We start from the raw sequence: 17,939 nt of genomic DNA on the forward strand, positions 1-17,939 counted from the left end.
TAATGTAGTCACCTATATTTACATGAGGTGATAAGACACGAATGTGATAGGATTCCATCTGGTACATTATTTTCCTAGGAAACAAGTAGAATAAGATTATTTGAAACTGAATTCCAAAATTTTTATTTCATTAAATATTTTCATAATCAGGTACTCTCTATGACTCTTGCTGTGGTCTGATACTCCAGGCTTTCATCCCATTGCCTGGTGACTCAGTCTGCCCTCCAAGTACACTGTAAATGGAATTATATGCTTCACTTTGATATTTCAAATTTGCTGCTGAATCTTTTCTATAAAATTAACCTACTTTTTATGCTCACCAAACTCTAAGTCAAGAACGAATTCCTCTTGAGCTCAATTTAAGCCTGGGGATATGCATACTACATTCAATGTTCAGGGCACTAAATTGACTTGAGGGAGGGTGAGGTGGATTCAGGACAATACTGGCAGAATCTGACAGGACAAAATAAATTTTCCTTAAGGTCTTATTTAACTCTGCAGTATATATTTTCAGACATACTGCAGGCTATTTCAGTGCAGACTTTGGACTTTGCATGGAATTATTTTTTAAACAAACAGGAAGGAAGAGAATACTGCATTATGTGGAATGAATTGCATCAACTAAATTTTTCATCCAGTTGTCATGACAACCCTCATATTTTCCATAATGTGTAGTCTATTAAGTGTTGAACTAGATGTGCTTAAAATAAGATACTAACATTCAGGGAGACATTTTCCATTAGAACTCTTTGAAAGGACCACAGGATTATTATGCTTCAACAAACAACCTGTCATCCTTATGCTATTCCTTGGATCACAAAATGGGTGGGAAAAGCATGAAAAACACCCTATAATATCAGGGTTCATTGTTATTTTCTTTAAATGTCAGGTACCTCTACCATCAGCGGATTCTTCGGTCCTATCTATGGAATTGGTGACAGCTGTTGTCCAGCTAATGTTGACTATCTCCAGTGACTGTGAATTAACCACTTCTGTTGGGAACTTTCTTGAAAGTAAATAAATTTGAAATATTAGAACACTCTCCTAAAAAAACCATCTCCCTTTATCTTTAACCCACTTTTCTTCCTTTTGTAGTTATAAGCTTGAATCTTCTTCCAAATCACTATCCTTAAAATAATTAAAGCCAACTTATGTTTGAATTGAATTCTCTAGTTATCAGATTAAATAATACAATTCTCAGCAGCTATTTCACACAGCTAGTTATAAATATTGTTTCCATTCTGATATATTTTTTGTAAGAGAGCTACTTCAGGTTGGTCAAGATCAAAATTTAGAGAGCATGTATCTTTCCCATCATTCCATATCCTTGATTGCTTGAGAAATACTGGCTTTATAATCATTTACAGACAATAGTCACATGACTTCTAAAACAGGTTTGGGTATATATATATATATATATATATATATATATATATATATATAGTCTCACTGGATAATATCACCACTTCTAAGTCCAGTAAGTCACACTAATACTACCAATTTTTACTTGCACAGATCAGTCTGGTTTATTAAATCTTCTTTTTCTTCCCCAGTTTATTAAATCCTCTTTTCCTTCCTAAAGTTGAAATAAGAAACAAACATGCCTAAAGAATAATCAACACATAGCATATATTATAGGTATATAATTCCGTTTTGTTATAAAGCATTTACTACATAAGCCTGTCTAGAGTGACTTTTATTTTTCCCTAAATTTATCCAATTTTCAAAATCAATTTAGCCAATATTTTTAACCCTCAATCATGTGCCAACCGCTTTGCTAAAAGTCAGAGGAATGAAAATGAGTAAACTAGCACTGATGATCTAGGAAGGAAAGCAAATGTATACACAGAAATTTCAACTTAATACCTTATGCTTTTATTATGTAGTACTATAAACTGAATGTTTGTGTTCTTCCCAGATTCATATGTTGAAACCTAATCCTCAGCATGATGGTATTTGGAAGTGGGGCTTTGGGGAGGTAATTAAGTCATGATGGTAGAGCCCTCATGAATGGAATTAATGCTCTTATAAATGAGACCTCAGAGAGGTATCTCACCCTTTCTGCCCTGAAACACAGCTAGAAAGCAGCTGTCTATGAACCAGGAAGCAGGCTCTCACCAGAACTAGCACCTGATCTTGGATTTCCGATTGTCAAGAACTGTGAGTAATAATTTCTGGGGTTTATAAGCCACCCAGTCTATGGTATTCTATTACAGAAACCTGAGCAGACTAATACATGTAGAGAACCCCATGCAAACAGACAATTTCAAAAGCTTTCCCTGAACTGATGAAGACAGAGATAACACCTAAGGATATAAGGAAAAAATTTGTCCATGATCTGTGGGAAGAGCATTTTAGGTAAGAAGTGTGATGAGAAGATACATATGTATAAAGTAGCAAGAGGTGTGTGAGGAACTACCAGCTATCATGCATTTTTAAGCATAAATCTAGATAGGACAGTGCAGAGATAGGTATGTGCCAAGTCACACTGATGCTTGAATAACATGTTCCAAGACCTGAATTTATCTGGCATAGTGATCCATTGATGAGTTTTAAGCACATTGGTGATGGTGATCTATATTGTCTTCTGGTGGAATCTGTATTGTTTTCTTAATTAGCTGGAAACCATACTTGAAGGTAAGGTCTTAACTCCTAACATGTTATTATAATATCTAGCATGGTTCAGAAGACATTTAATAAAAAATAAATAAATAAATAAATAAATAAAATAAAATGTTGCCCTGACCCTTAAATATTCTATTGTATGTATCTTTCAGAGATTATCATCAGTCAACTCTTTTGTTCTCAGATTCTAATCATGTTATATTAGATAAATCCTAAAGACATGCATGTAATTCCTCAGTGCAAAAACATCAGCCACTTTAAAATCTTCTATGTGCAAAGAATCCTGGATTTCACAATTGGAAAAGTTGGATTTTTCAGTACGTCTGTGAGACAGCTTGACATCTGCCTTATAATATGTAAAGTGTTGAAAAGACTAATTGAAGGTAAAATCTTTTTAAATCATACTTCTATCAGAATAATCATTTGCAAAAGTTCAACCTCAATGCAAATAATCTCTAGTGGTTTCACTGTGTTGATTCGTTTTATGTGTCTGGAAACTAATTCATATCTACATGGAATTGCAGAATCATTATTCTTTTGTGACAATCCACACTCCAGAAGACAAAGCTATGTCCTGGCACAAGGTGAATGAGATTGCTGCCTAGTCAAAACAAGCCAGAATACATGGCAGAAAACAGACATCACTCATGAGTGATAAATTACAGCACATACTTGTTACTAAATCCTGAAACAAAGTCTTTTATGGTGCTCTTTAACAGCTCTGTTAGACATATGGAAAATAGAAATGAATTTCAATACATTAATTTATGGCCAATTTAGTCCCCAGAAAATATAAGCAATCATGGGAAAAATACCAAGTCCAAGAACCTGCCCTAATTCTGTTACCTGCAGGTGACATTGGGGACACTGCCTACCACTTTGATCTTGTTGGACGAAGGTTCTAAATGATGCAGTAGATACATCAAAATCAGGCAAAATGTTAACTGTGCTATCTATAGATTTTTATTTTCTAAATACTGTGTTTAAAAAAATACTGTTTTGGCAAATCTAAACCAGTTAATTCTGTTGATTTGTGTACGTAGTTAATGAAGTCAAAGTTTTGATTCCAATCTCTACAGGAAGCCACAGAAAGGATTCTCCTAATAAATTGTACTTGACTATAACCCTGAGCAGCTATATCTCATATGTCCAATCTTGACCATAATAGAAATCAGGTGAAGTTCAAACTACCCCACTTACAGAAAATATGTGGTAAAATTTCCTATCTAGGCTAGGCCATCAATACAATTTTGAAAGTATATTTTTCAAGTGTTTTCTAGAATAAGTATTTTATTGATTTTTATCTTATTGTTGATTTTTCAGATTATCTTATTAAATAATAATAAATGTATACTTACCTCACACATTTATTATATATATTGCATTATGTGTAATTTACATTACTTAAAATATGTTTCTTACTTTAAAACATTAACATTTTATGATCTTCTCAGATAAACATGTGCTAGCATTTTGAATTACACAGCCTATATAAACACATCAAATGATTTGTAACATATTCAGACATCTTTTACTATCATACATAGTCAGTTTCTTCATTTTCAACATATAGAGACATTGTGCATATCTTTGAGTCAGAAAAGAACCATCCAAATAATGTAAATATTAAGATTATGCCTAAATTGTGTCCTCTTTCTTCAACTTTTTAATATAAAATATACATTCCAAAAAGCATTTGGGTAAATATTCCTATTTCATGAACATTAAAGAGAATTTTATACTTATATTCTCCCATAAAAGGAAAGTGTAGAAGTGTGTTTTGGCCATGAAATTCTCCATTTTAAAGAAGACCAGAGTACTTATATTTTAACTATTTCTTATTCTTAAAAGTATAAGTTCTTCATCAGCATTATACATAGCCATATTTGTAAATGCTGCATTAAGAAAATAAAAGGAGGTTATTAGACTATGCTTAGTAAGGCAAAATTAAATAGAATGGAAACCTTCATCTCTTGCTATTTTAAAAATTTTATATAAGCTTTAATTCCCACACACTAATTCAATGAATCATTGTTTAATTTTGTGCAATAGTTTCTCTGGATAATCATAACTTCTGTCAAAAACACATATTTTTGCTGTTTTTGCTTTAAAAAGAAAAAGAAGAGGGGCACCTTGTTGGCTCAGTCGATTAGGCATCTGCCTTCGGCTCAGGTCATGATCCTAGAGTCCTGCCCCTGCTTCTGTGCTCTCTCTCTTGCTCACTCTTTCTCTCAAATAAAATAAAATAAAATAAAATAAAATAAAATAAAATAAATAAAATACAAAACATTCTTCTCAATATTAAAAGAGCTAAGTTAAAAAAAGAAAAAGAAGAAAAAGAGAAATTCTTGAGCACTTTCTATTAATTTTCAGATTTTATTCTCAAGCCTACCTAATATATTTGGGGATCTAAGTTTTATTTATTTTTATTTATATACAAATCCTCTCTTATTCAATAATCAGAAGGAAATTGGGTAAAATGACCAAGAAATTAGTAAATATCAAGGTTATTGTAATCATAATAGCATAATAGTATTAGATCATTAGTTCCTTGATAATAACAATAAAGGTATATTACACTCCCACTTAGAGTCTATTACTTGGCTAGAGACCTAAGACATGCTTCTTCAGGTGTTGCCTCAGCATGTCAGATATCTCCAATCTTTTAGAACAAATGTAACAAAGGAGCTTTATGTTAAAGTAACCAGATTAGACCCCACATGGAGTCCCTCATGCTAAGCCCCATATCAGCAAACCAAAACTCACCTGGGTTTCTATACTTGGCTCTCCCAGAAAAGAAAGGCGTAGGTCAACCACTCAGCACTGCCCTGCTCAGCACAGGTAAGCGATCTAATTCCAAGACTTCCCTTTGCTCTATACAAGGAAAGTCACCTAGCTTTTAACCAATCAGCAAATGCCAAGTATAACATTTTCATTCTTGTTTACTGTGGTTTATAAAAATCTCTTACCTTGTACAGCTTTTCAGAGCCTCTTTCTATTTGCTAAACTGGATGCTACCTGATTCATGAATCATTGAATAAGAGCTTACTAGGTCAGTAAATCATCTGTGGAACATTTTCTTTTAACAATTATTATGGCACTAGCAATTAGATGCTTTGACAATATTGAATTTTATCCAGATCTGTGATCCTAGTAAACATCCACGGTTGAAGAAATCACTCATCTGTTGTGTTCCAGGAAACTGCCTACTACAGATAAACATCCTTTCCCACATGATTTAGATGAGACTCGTGGATGCCCCCCTGTTTAACTATTAAAAGACGAAACATGAACCCTCCAGATTCCCCTTCTTCATCTCAAAAATGAGTAGCTGAACTGCTTGTCCCCAGTGATCAGTTGGAACAAAATGCTTGTTAACCAAATTTTATTGAAGATCCTTTCCATCCCCCAGACTCCTGGACTTTGGCCCACCCTTGGCCTAAGTTAGGATACAGCCTTTCCTTAAATGCTACTCAGGAGAATACGCTGGCCTCCAGGTGAAACATTCTTTGACCTGCAATCTAATCATGCCACTCCCATTCATCCCATTGCCCCACACTCAGTTATTTTTTAGCCTTGTTTACTCCTTCCTATAAAAGAAAAATAATCCTTTTTGCCAACTTTGAGGCATTTGCAGATCTTATGTTCTAAATGTTTTCCCTATCACAATAATCTCCCTTTCCCTATTGCCATGGTCCCTTCTACCCCTTTGCAATAACTTTTTAAAATTAAGTCTCTCCTTACTGAATCTGGATTTTTTTTTATTCTATTCTATTTTTGCTTCTATTTAGAATTGGCATATTTCAATTCCACTCATTTTTCCTTAAACAAAGCAATTCATATAGCCATACTTGACCTCAAGGTCATGAAAATGCTATCCCCAAAGGCCCAGGAAAAGTAGGAATTATTATTACTTCCTTTATGGAATTTGCAGCAAGATACATGAACACATTTTCTATTAAAAAGAGATGAAAAACCCTCTTCTCATGATTCTCACAAAACCATAGTAATTTCTTAAAAACTTATTTAGTTTTTGGTCACAAGACTTCTGTTCTATGTTATATCATGGTAATATTTTAAGCTTTACTGTGGTCTACTTTAGATTCTTTCAAGTTTCACCGTATTCTGTTATGCTACCCAATACAACATTACGTTACACTAAATTAAAAAAAAATAGATACCTTGTTGAATGTAATTTTAAAATTTTCTATTATAAGGTCACTGACTATATATTCATCCAACAATGATTTTCCAAAAAGTAACTAAATAAAAGACAAAGATGATATCACTCTGTCATTATTTGTTTGAAGAGAATAAAAAAAAATGCTCATATTCTATAAATGTAATAATCTAGATCAGGGGTTGGCACAGCATATCCTATGGGCCAAATCTGGCCTACTATTTGTTTTTACAGCCTAAGAACTAAGCATGTTCTTTTATTTTTTTACTTATTTAAATTTTTAAAGTGTAAAACAACCATCACCAAAGGAGTTGGGGGAGGGGAAAGGGTGTTCTTCAAAGCACAGTCAAAATATTTACTACCTGTATCTTTGCGACAGGAATTTTGCTGACCCCTGACTTAGATAGGTATATGTCAAAGTTAGGAACAAGATTAAACTAGTGACAAATTTTAATTTATTTTTGTTTTATAAAAAAGTTCAATTTAAAAAAGGCTAAAGATATATGGCAAATATTGCATTTAAATTGTCTGTCATTCCTAAAAGGTTTGGATTAACTCATTCTCAGGTTTTAAATCTATATAAATGTTATATAATATCCACTACTTTGTGTGAGTTATTTCAAGTTACTAGTAGAAATACATAACTCTCCTTAAAAGTATTAAATTTATAGTAAAATTTTGTAATGTAAAATGTTTATATTTCAACCAAAGTATTAATTAAAGATATATAAATTTTATGTATTTTGAAACTGTACCCTATTTCTGAGCAGTTGTATCACCAACACACCTCACTGAATAGAGAATGTAAACAAACTTACTATGATTCAAGTGTAGTAAGTTTTGCCAGGGCTCAATTATGCCACTAGATGGAGCATTTAGCACTGCAGAGAGCCCTTGAAGAAAACTCATGGTGGTGGTGGTTGTGTTTTAAACACAGTTTAAAGGAAAAAGTCATAAAAATTGTGATGGAAAGAACATTTTCCTAAACTTTTACTGAGTTATCTCAAACTCATCTAAACACTGTGTGATTATTTTATAGTCAAAAAATATTTTTTAGGCTACTCCAATTGATATACAAGCTGAATGATCAGACTTTATAAAAAGAAAAATTGCAATGATGTTCCAAATTGACTTTTCAGTTGTATTCTTAATTTTCTCTGACTTGATATATATTCTAATATAAATGTGTTTCCGTGAGGTTTGGAAAGCAAAGAAATACTGCTGCTATTAACATTAGATAATGACAATTTTAAGAAATAATAATGGAGTCTGTGTGAGTTGGGACTCATGAGAAGAAAAAAGAAGAAAAAGAGAGTCAGTTCTACATCAATGAAAAGGAAGCAACAATGGGTGCCACACTGTTACTTCATGGCTCAGAAAATTAGAAAATGGTATAGCAAAGGGTTCTTTACTTGCCTAGGCCTGAGCGAGTCAATCATAGTGGCTGAGGCAGAAGGTCAGGGTTTATAGGTTCAAGCCACAGAATGGAAAAATAGCATATTGTGCACCATTCATCAGTCTCCATTTTTAGCCCATTGTCTTCATCCATAGATAGATATCCATATTTGGATAGATATCCATATTTTATCTCATATTTTAAATAATATCTTTATTTTTGTATATAGAGATAGATAATAGATGATAAAGAGAAACCAAATTTCTGAAACCTGGCTTTTGTCCACATTGATTATTTTAATTAATATCTTTATTTTTGTATATAGAGATAGACAGATAGATGATAGATGATATACAGATGATAGATAGATGATAGATAAACAGAAACCAAATTTCTGAAACCTGGCTTTTGTCCACGTTGATTCATACATCCAAACTTACGCTTCACCAACTTACTAATATCCATTCCAATGTGCAGCTGTTTAAATGAGGTTGGAAGCAATTTTGCCACATGATGCTGATGTCAGTTAAACGCTGAGTATTAGCAGAATGGGAAAACTTCAGATGAGTGCATCTCCTATGTTGATGAGCGTTCCCCAAATTCTAATGACTCTGACTGACAGACAGGCCCAGCTCATTGGCCTAGAAAGTGAAAATTAGCCCTATTGACTATTACAGATACGCATGTATATGAGGGAAGCATTTAAAGTAGAACAAAAATTAGATTTTTTTTCTTTGTGGAAAAAAAAACAAGAAAATTCTGAATGAAGACCTTCAGGCAAGCCAGGATACAAAACTGCCAAGTGTGAAAATGATTACAAATGACAACTTCTGTGGAAAAGCACTAACCAGAAAGGATTTCCAGTTTCAAGACTATATTCTGTGATAACATGACTCCACCCAAATCAAATAGTGTTCCACACCAGAGGATAATTGCTTCAATATTTATTTGTAAATTAAAAAGAAAAGAATGCAAAAGGAATATTCCTTACACAAATATTTTCTTTCAAGTATTCATTGAAAAATATTATTTCGACATAAACTGTTTATGTGGTGTATGGTAGGCAGTTATAGAAAGACAAATATTTATTTTGGTAATAATTATATTTGGGTAAATGTAATCAATCTTCTACTCAGCTTTGAGAACTATTCTGTGGTTTGTTCATTTCTCAATTATTAAAACTACATTCAAGTTTTACAAATGCTCTCAGGTGTTTTGCAAAAAGTCTCATAATGGACTTAACTACCTTTTAAATTTGTTGATTCAGGCCAACTATTATGAGAAATAGTGATAAATGCTTAAACTTAAAAATTTACAAGCAATAAAAATCACTTAGGTAAAGGCCTATGATGAATAAGGTATAGAAAAATAGATATACTCTTTGAAGATGAAAATTATACTCTAGAAAAATCTTAGCACTGAGTACTTACACTGTCAACTGGTAGTTTACAAGGTTGATCCAATGAAGATGAGAAAATTTGTTAACTGATCAGATTGTGACATCTGAATTTATCAGAGATAAAACTCATCACTTTAGGGCACCTGGGTGGCTCAGTTGGTTAAGTGACTGCCTTCAGCTCAAGTCATGATCCTGGAGTCCCGGGATCGAGTCCCGCATCGGGCTCCCTGCTCAGTAGGGAATCTGCTTCTCCCTCTGACCCTCTCCCTTCTCATGCTCTCTCTATCTCATTCTCTCTGTCAAATAAATAAATAAATAATCTTAAAAAAAAAACTCATCACTTTACTAGGATGGGATAATTTAATTCACTTACTAACAAATTATTCAATTAAAAAGTTTTGGGTTATAAAGGTCAGATTGGACATATTTGAAGAAGAAAGCATTTGGAAATCAAAAGACCTCCTTTGAAATGATGACTTCCTGCCTGGCTACTTGAGCTACATAATCTAACTCAACTTCCTGAGCTCTAAATTTTTCATATATGAAATGAAGATATGATGTCATCACAAGTTTATGAGGATTATGTGATATAATGGATTACTCTTAGACTTTCATTATTAGTAATAATAGTAGTTAAGGTCAGTATTTTTCTTTTGAAGATATTTTTAGTCTTCCGCATGTGTCATTCTGTAATACTCTTGGCTAAATAAATACTACTATTCCAGAATCTGTAACAGATATAAAGATAGGAACAGAAATGGAAATATGAATATAGATTGTCTACTATGCACCATTTGGCATAATAGACCCTGAACAGTACCTCATCATGTCTTAAGTGTTAACAGCAATTATGAAAAAAAAATTACCAGAACACAATTATAGAAGCTATCAAAAGTTGTGTTGATAAAAGTTCAGCTGAGATTTTGAAGTTTAGCTTCTGTTGCCAAATATATATGCTCAAATATGTTCATAATAGGCAAAGCTAAGCAAACAGCCTGGCTTCTTTTTCTTTCCAAATACAGGACTCATATTTATCATGGGTTTCATATAATTTATAGAAACAGGTTGGGTACCAGCATGTTATTTTTAAGAAGTCTAGAACTAGACCCAAAATATACATGTTTCCAATCATGGGTCTATAAATCCATCATCCACCTGATATATGAATTCTGAAGTTCTTTTTGTAGATCAATAGGAATTGATCACGATTGATTGACACGATTTTTAAAAATTTACTCATGTTATTAGTTTTTATCAAAATATTGCTTAAACTATAACTAGAAAGACAAAGTAAAATAGAAACTGGTATAATAATCTAAACTAACTATGAAGCATTAATAGAGCACTAAATAATTTTTTGGTTTGTTTCAGATAATGGATATTGTTACTCATATATCTGATATAACTAAACAACTAATGGACACTTCAGTTTATTTTTTTCAAATTTAGAACATTTCCTACTTGAAAGCATCATTGAAAGTTGTCATTTGGAAACTGGCGGAATACATTCTACCAGATTAAGACTCCTAAAAAAGAATATTATTGACTTGTTTGATATAATTGCCTCTTCATAGCCATTACAATCATTCATGTAAATACATATTTAGGGAGGCATCAAAAGCAGATTATTCACCTAGTGGAGCATGACAGCTCCAGAGGATTTACTGTGTTCATTGCTGCAATTGTCACCAAAAACTGTTAATTCACAAGCACAGCTAGCTACCTGCTTTTACATATAAATAACTGTCATTCATTATTCCCCTCATTGTATCAAAGGGAAGTCAATCTATATGGAAGTAAACCTTAGTCTTATTTTGTAAAAGTTTAATATAAGAGGGACAAAGTTCTTCAGTAATGACATTTTCAAATGAATATATTAATTTAAATACCTTTCTTTTAAGAAATATGAGCAGATATTTAACAGTACCAGGCAGGATGCACTTAATATCTCATTTTTGAAAGAAAGAACATATAATTTGTAATAAGTGCTCTTACATATCTTCTAGTTCATACTTCTATAATTCAGGCTCGAAAATATAGATGCAGCGCTTAGTGAGGCAATCTTCAAATGAATAGCGTTAATGAATATCTGCCATATGCATGGCATACTTTGAGAGTTAAAATGAATGCTGTTGGGTAGACACTAAGTTTCTTCTTTTTCTTTATAGAAAAGTTTCTGGATGCTGATTAAAATACAATGTGGGATGATTTTGAGGGGTGGCTTGGGTAATTTATATATCTAAAAGAAGTCAGAATATTTTTTTTTTTTTGGTCTGTTTCTTTGCTTCCTTCCTTGCTTGCTTGCTTTTTGTTTTGTTTTGTTTTGCTTTGTTTTTTGTTTTTTGTGTATTCAGGTAATTAAGGGAAAACTTATTCCAGGATAGCTTTTCATCAGATGATAGAGATAAATAGATGGTAGATAGACAGTCATTAGTTGGATAGAAAGGACATCAACTAGATAGCTTAATAGATGATTTGTAGTACTCTGCTCCTTCCTGTAGTTAGTGGATAAATGTACTTTCAACTATAGAGAATGTCTATGGAAGAAGAGAAGTCATTCTCTGCTTTTCACAGTGAATATTTTTTAACTGCTGAAATCAAAATCTGAATTGAATATGCAATTTCATATAATCATTTTCAGCTTTTTTATGAAGAGATCATCTGTGGATTGCAAAAAGCTATGTATCGTGCTTTCTTGTAACAATGAGTACTCACTCCACGCGGATAGGACAGACAGACTGGGGCAATACACTCACTTTAGAGAACGTACACTTATTTTGCTTTTCCCCTCTATTGTAAGTTCCATCTGTTCCTGGCCTAAGAGAAGCCCCTAAATTCTGGCAAAAGTACTGAGTATTCTATTTTGAGTATCACAACATAAAGCCAAGGCCAGTCACAACTCTTCTTTGAGCTTATTATTCCAACATGCAGTGATGATATAATTTTCTTCCAGCCTCCAAACATTTTGAGAGAATTAATGCTACAAAATGCACAAAACATTCTAAAATCCTTAGAAAAACTACTCAGTACAAACTATTAATTTTAGTTTTGAGGACATTAAAAATGCTTCTTGGCATAAGTGTAAGGCACAGTTTAATATTAATGATGTAACCTGACCACTTAGAGAAGTCTTGGTTACATTATAACAAAATATCATAAATGAAAAGGCTTTATAGACGGTAAGTTTTATTCAAATAAAAGTGGCATTAGAATTATAATATATATATTTTTTCCATTATGATAGTAGTTCTGTTTTTTCTTTTAGCTAAAAATAGTTGAGGGAGGCTTACAGACTTTATATCCATTTATTCAACTTAGCTAATGTCAGTTGTATTTTATCAAGAGTCTAAAGTGATTAAGTTCTTGTACATTTTTAAACAATATTCATGGGAGAAAAGTATAAGCTTGATTTATATTCAACTATAAGCATTTAAAATAAATATATAGATACCTACTTACTAGAATAAATACACTAAGACATTTAATTTTACCTTTAATACATAGATGTTCATTTTTTCAAATTTCCAATTTTTTCAAAAATTTTCAGGAGTTATATAACTCTTTTGTTCTTTTTTCAGTTTTGCCCTGGGGCATTCATACTGCCTGTCTGCAAAAGAGGGGTCTTCCATTTATGCTTTTTTGTAGTATAACTTGTTTTTATGTCCAAGAGGATGTTATTGTTCTTAAAACCTATGGAACATTGGAACAGGCTTGCGCAGGATTGCAGGATCTGATTGCACACATCTCTTCCCAAGTTTGTGCTGTCAGTGATATCTCACTGGAAGCTTGCAATCAAAAACAGTGGGGCACTTACCCCACAGAGACTGGCAAATGCTACAGAGCACTGGGGAACTGGTAGTTAAAAATTTACTTTTGCACCACGGCCTCCACCTGAAAACCAAAGGAACCTGTTCCCACATGTAAGGGTATATACAGAAAGCATGTAAAATCAGGTGATGAACCTTCATTGATAAATGAATGCTAGAAAATACATGTTTACCTTATGTATACTACATGGTTAGAACAATGGAGCAATGTATGAAGGTATTTCAAGACTTTAATAGGAAATATAAAAGTATAGCTACAAATTTTCTCTACAAGAAGATAATGTATGTTTTTATCAATAATTTTTGAAAGAAGACAAGTGGAAATGCTGTGCATACAAATTTGTTGACACTTTCCTCTCCCATGCGTTCTCATGCAAGGCACTCTAAAAGTTTAGTAGGAGGGAAGTAGAATGAGATCCTGCTTCTGTGAGGAGATACAGCTTTTGAATTCCAGTGTGTCTATCTATTTACCATGCATGGCATATAATTGTGTAAAACTCAATGGGTCAAACTGAAAAAAACGTCATATTTTCCCTCAAAATTACTTCACATTCTGTATACCTCCCCTTGATAAATAACTCCACAATACCCACCTCTAACTTCATTATCTGGTCCAGAAATTTGTTTCCTAATGCCACACTCTCCTCTGTGTATTATCTTCAAATTATAATTATTTTTTTAAGATTTTATTTATTTATTCATAAAAGACAAAGAGAGAGAGAGAGGCAGAGGGAGAAGCAGGCTCCCCGCTGAGCAGGGAGCCCGATATGGGACTCGATCCCAGAAGTCTGGGATCATGACCTGAGGTGAAAGGCAGAAGCTTAACCATCTGAGCCACCCAGGTGCCCTCAAATTCTAATTATTAACTGGATGAAAGCCACTCAGTTGATATTACTGAGCTGGGAATTTTGAGGGAGTACAATGAGATCTAATTTTGCTAATTTTCTGCTTCAAGTCTTTCCAAAGCTTTATTGTCTATGGCCAAAAACCTAAAGTCTTTATTAGATTGAGTAAGACTTTCCTTGACCTGTTCTTGCATGTTTCCTGGGTATATTTTCTTCATGCCCTACCCCTTGCCTTCAACATTTTAACCGCACTAAACTACCAATTGCATATACTCTAGCTTTTTACCTTTTCTCTCCTACAATACCATTTCTCATGTCTACTCTCCCTAATAAGGATAACTCTGGCCTCAGCAAATCTGAATGTGGTGATCTCTTAGATATTCAATCACTAAGAGCTATTTTTTACGTCCATCTGAGAATGCTATGAATTTTCATCTGTCTTAATCATCTATGAAATCTTTGAGGGCAAAAATCACAGTTTCTCAGTTTTAGAGACCAGCACCCAGCACACAGTAGCATTTCATAAATGTTTGCTGATGAACAGGTATATTTGCCATCCTATTTATAAAAGTACTTTTTGAATCTAGTAATAATAATAATAATAAAATAATAACAACTTATTCTTTCCCTTAAATACAGGTAAAACATAAGTCATATGGTAAGATCTACACTAAGACCAATGGATGATAATTCTTTCAAACAACTCAGATTGGAGAAGAAGGGGATAATTAGTGAGAGAACTGGAGGCTGATTTGGGCAAGTTTATAAGACCTTCTATGTTAGCAAATAGTCAATGTTCCAAGAACATCAAACATTCTTTTATAGACTCCAAGGCTATATTTAATACTTTCACATTAGCCATTTTTTCCAGATTGTCTGCTCTTTTTCTTTATTAATTCATATAATTGATATTTTGATTTCGTGAAGGAAAAAATTTTTTTTGGAAAATGTAAATGTAAATCCTTATTTAAATATACCACAGGCTAAACCCCATTCCTTCAACATCATCATTTAAAATACTTAAATATTTTATGAGTTGATGATTATTAAATATCTTAAATCCATGGAAAACTTCATATTTTTAAATTCCCCTCCAGTTTAGAGGTACCTGGGTGGCTCAGTCTTTGAGCGTCTGCCTTCCACTTGGGTTGTGACCCCAGGGTCCTGAGATCTAGCCCCGCATCGGGCTCCCGGCTCAGCTGGAAGCCTGCTTCTCTCTCTCCCACTCCCTCTGCTTGTGGTCCCTCTCTTGCTCTCTCTCTGTCAAATAAATAAATAAATAAATAAATAAATAAATAAATAAATAAATTTCCCTCCAGTTTAAAGACTCAAGTTGGAAATTTCCTTAGAACAATCAGAAGTTACATTCAAAAGCCAACTCCTTATGAAAGTGAATAATAAATCGTTGTAGATATCACAGATATCTTTCCTGCCCATCTTCCCATTGCACAGACACTAATGAAGCTAAAGTGAAAATCTGACCGAAGTTGCAGCAATACAAGTTTTCTCCTGCATAATAGTCACGTTACTTTGTTTTGGGTGCTGCAGAGCCATGAAGAGCTGTAAATTTAGTAGTAATTTTCTGTAAGGGTACACCAAAGCAGTTCGTGGCTGAGGGTGGAGCGGGGGGGAGTGGGGGGTTAAAACAAGCTGAAAGAGCCAAACACAAAAGTCCGTGAAATTTCAGCAAAAATGTTTTGACTCCTTATCTGTTATATCATTTGTAAATATCTTCTCCCATTCCTTAAGTTGCCTTTTAGTTTTGTTGACTGTTTCCCTTGCTGTGCAGAGGCTGTTTTATCTTGATGAAGTCCCAATTGTTCATTTTTGCTTTTGTTTCCCTTGCTTTTAGAGACATGTCTTGCAAGAAGTTGCGTGGCCAAGGTCAAAGAGGTTACTGCCTATGTTCTCCTCTAAGATTTTTATGGCTTCCTGTCTCACATTTAGGTCTTTCATCCCTTTTGAGTTTATTTTTCTGTATAGTGTAAGAGAATGGTCCAGTTTCATTCTTCTGCATGTGGCTGTCTAATTTCCCCAGCACCATTTATTGAAGAGACTGTCTTTTTTTCATTGGATATTCTTTCCTGCTTTGTCGAAGATTAGTTGACCATAGAGTTGAGGGTCCATTTCTGGGTTCTCTATTCTGTTCTATTGATCTATGTGTCTGTTTTGGTGTCAGTACCATACTGTCTTGGTGATCACAGCTTTGTAATATAGCTTGAAGTCAGGCATTGTAATGCCCCCAGCTTTGGTTTTCTTTTTCCAACATTCCCCTGGCTATTCGGGGTCTTTTCTGGTTCCATACAAATTTTAGGATTATTTGTTCCAGTTCTGTGAAAAATGTTGATGGTATTTTGATAGGGATTACATTGAATGTGTAATGTAGATTGCTCTGGGTAGCATAGACATTTTAACAATATTTGTTCTTCCAATTCATGAGCATGGAACGTTTTTCCATCTCTTTGTGTCTTCCTCAATTTCTTTCATAACTGTTTTGTAGTTTCTAGAGTACAGATCCTTTACCTCTTTGGTTAGGTTTATTCCTCGGTATCTTATGGTTTTGGGTGCAATTGTAAATGGGATCGATTCCTTACTTTCTCTTTCTTCAGTCACATTGTTAGTACATAAGAACACAACTGATTTCTGTGCATTGATTTTGTATCCTGCCACATTGCTGAATTGCTATATGAGTTCTAGCAATTTTTTGGTGGAGTCTTTTGGGGTTTCCATATAGAGTATCATGTCATCTGTGAGGAGTAATGGTTTGACTTCTTTGCCAATCTGAATGCCTTTTATTTCTTTTTGTTGTCTGATTGGTGAGGCTAGGACTTCTAGTACTATGTTGAACAGCAGTGGTGAGAGTGGGCATCCCAAGAGCTATAAAGAACTTTGCAAACTCAACACCGGAAAAATAAATAATACAGTCAAGAAATGGGCAGAAGACATGAACAGACACTTCTCCAAAGAAGACATACAAATGGCCAACAGACACAATGCTCTACATGACTTGTCATCAGGAAATACAAATCAAAACCACAATGAGGTACCACCTCACACCAGTCAGAATGGCTAAAATTAACAAGACATGGAACAACAAATCTTGGCAAGGATGTGGAGAAAGGGGAACCCTCTTACACTGTTGGTGGGAATGCAAGCTGGTACTGCCACTCTGGAAAACAGTATGGAGGTTCCTCAGCAAGTTAAAAACAGACCTACCCTGCAACCCAGCAATTCCACTACTAGGTATTTGCCCCCAAAGATATAAATGTAGTGAACAGAAGGGGCACTTGCACCCCAGTGTTCATAGCAGCAACATCCACAATAGCCAAACTGTGGAAGGAGCTGAGATGTCCTTCAACAGATGAATGAATAAAGATGTGGTTTATATATACAAAGGAATATTGCTCAACTATCAGAAAGGATGAATTCCTACCATTTACATTGATGTGGATGGAACTGGAGGGTATTATGCTAAGTGAAATAAGTCAATCAGAGAAAGACAATTGTCATATGGTTTCACTCATATGTGGAGTATAAGAAATAGTGCAGAGGATCATAGGCAAAGGGAGGGAAAACTAAATGGGAAGAAATCAGAGAGGGAGCCAAACCACGAGAGACTCTTGATTCTGGGAAATAACCTGAGAGTTGTGGAAAGGGAGGTGGGTGG

This window comes from Callorhinus ursinus, unplaced genomic scaffold (assembly GCF_003265705.2).
Source record: "Callorhinus ursinus isolate GAN/ISIS: 27379988/994484 unplaced genomic scaffold, GSC_fseal_2.0 scaffold22, whole genome shotgun sequence".
Classification (NCBI taxonomy): Eukaryota; Metazoa; Chordata; class Mammalia; order Carnivora; family Otariidae; genus Callorhinus; species Callorhinus ursinus.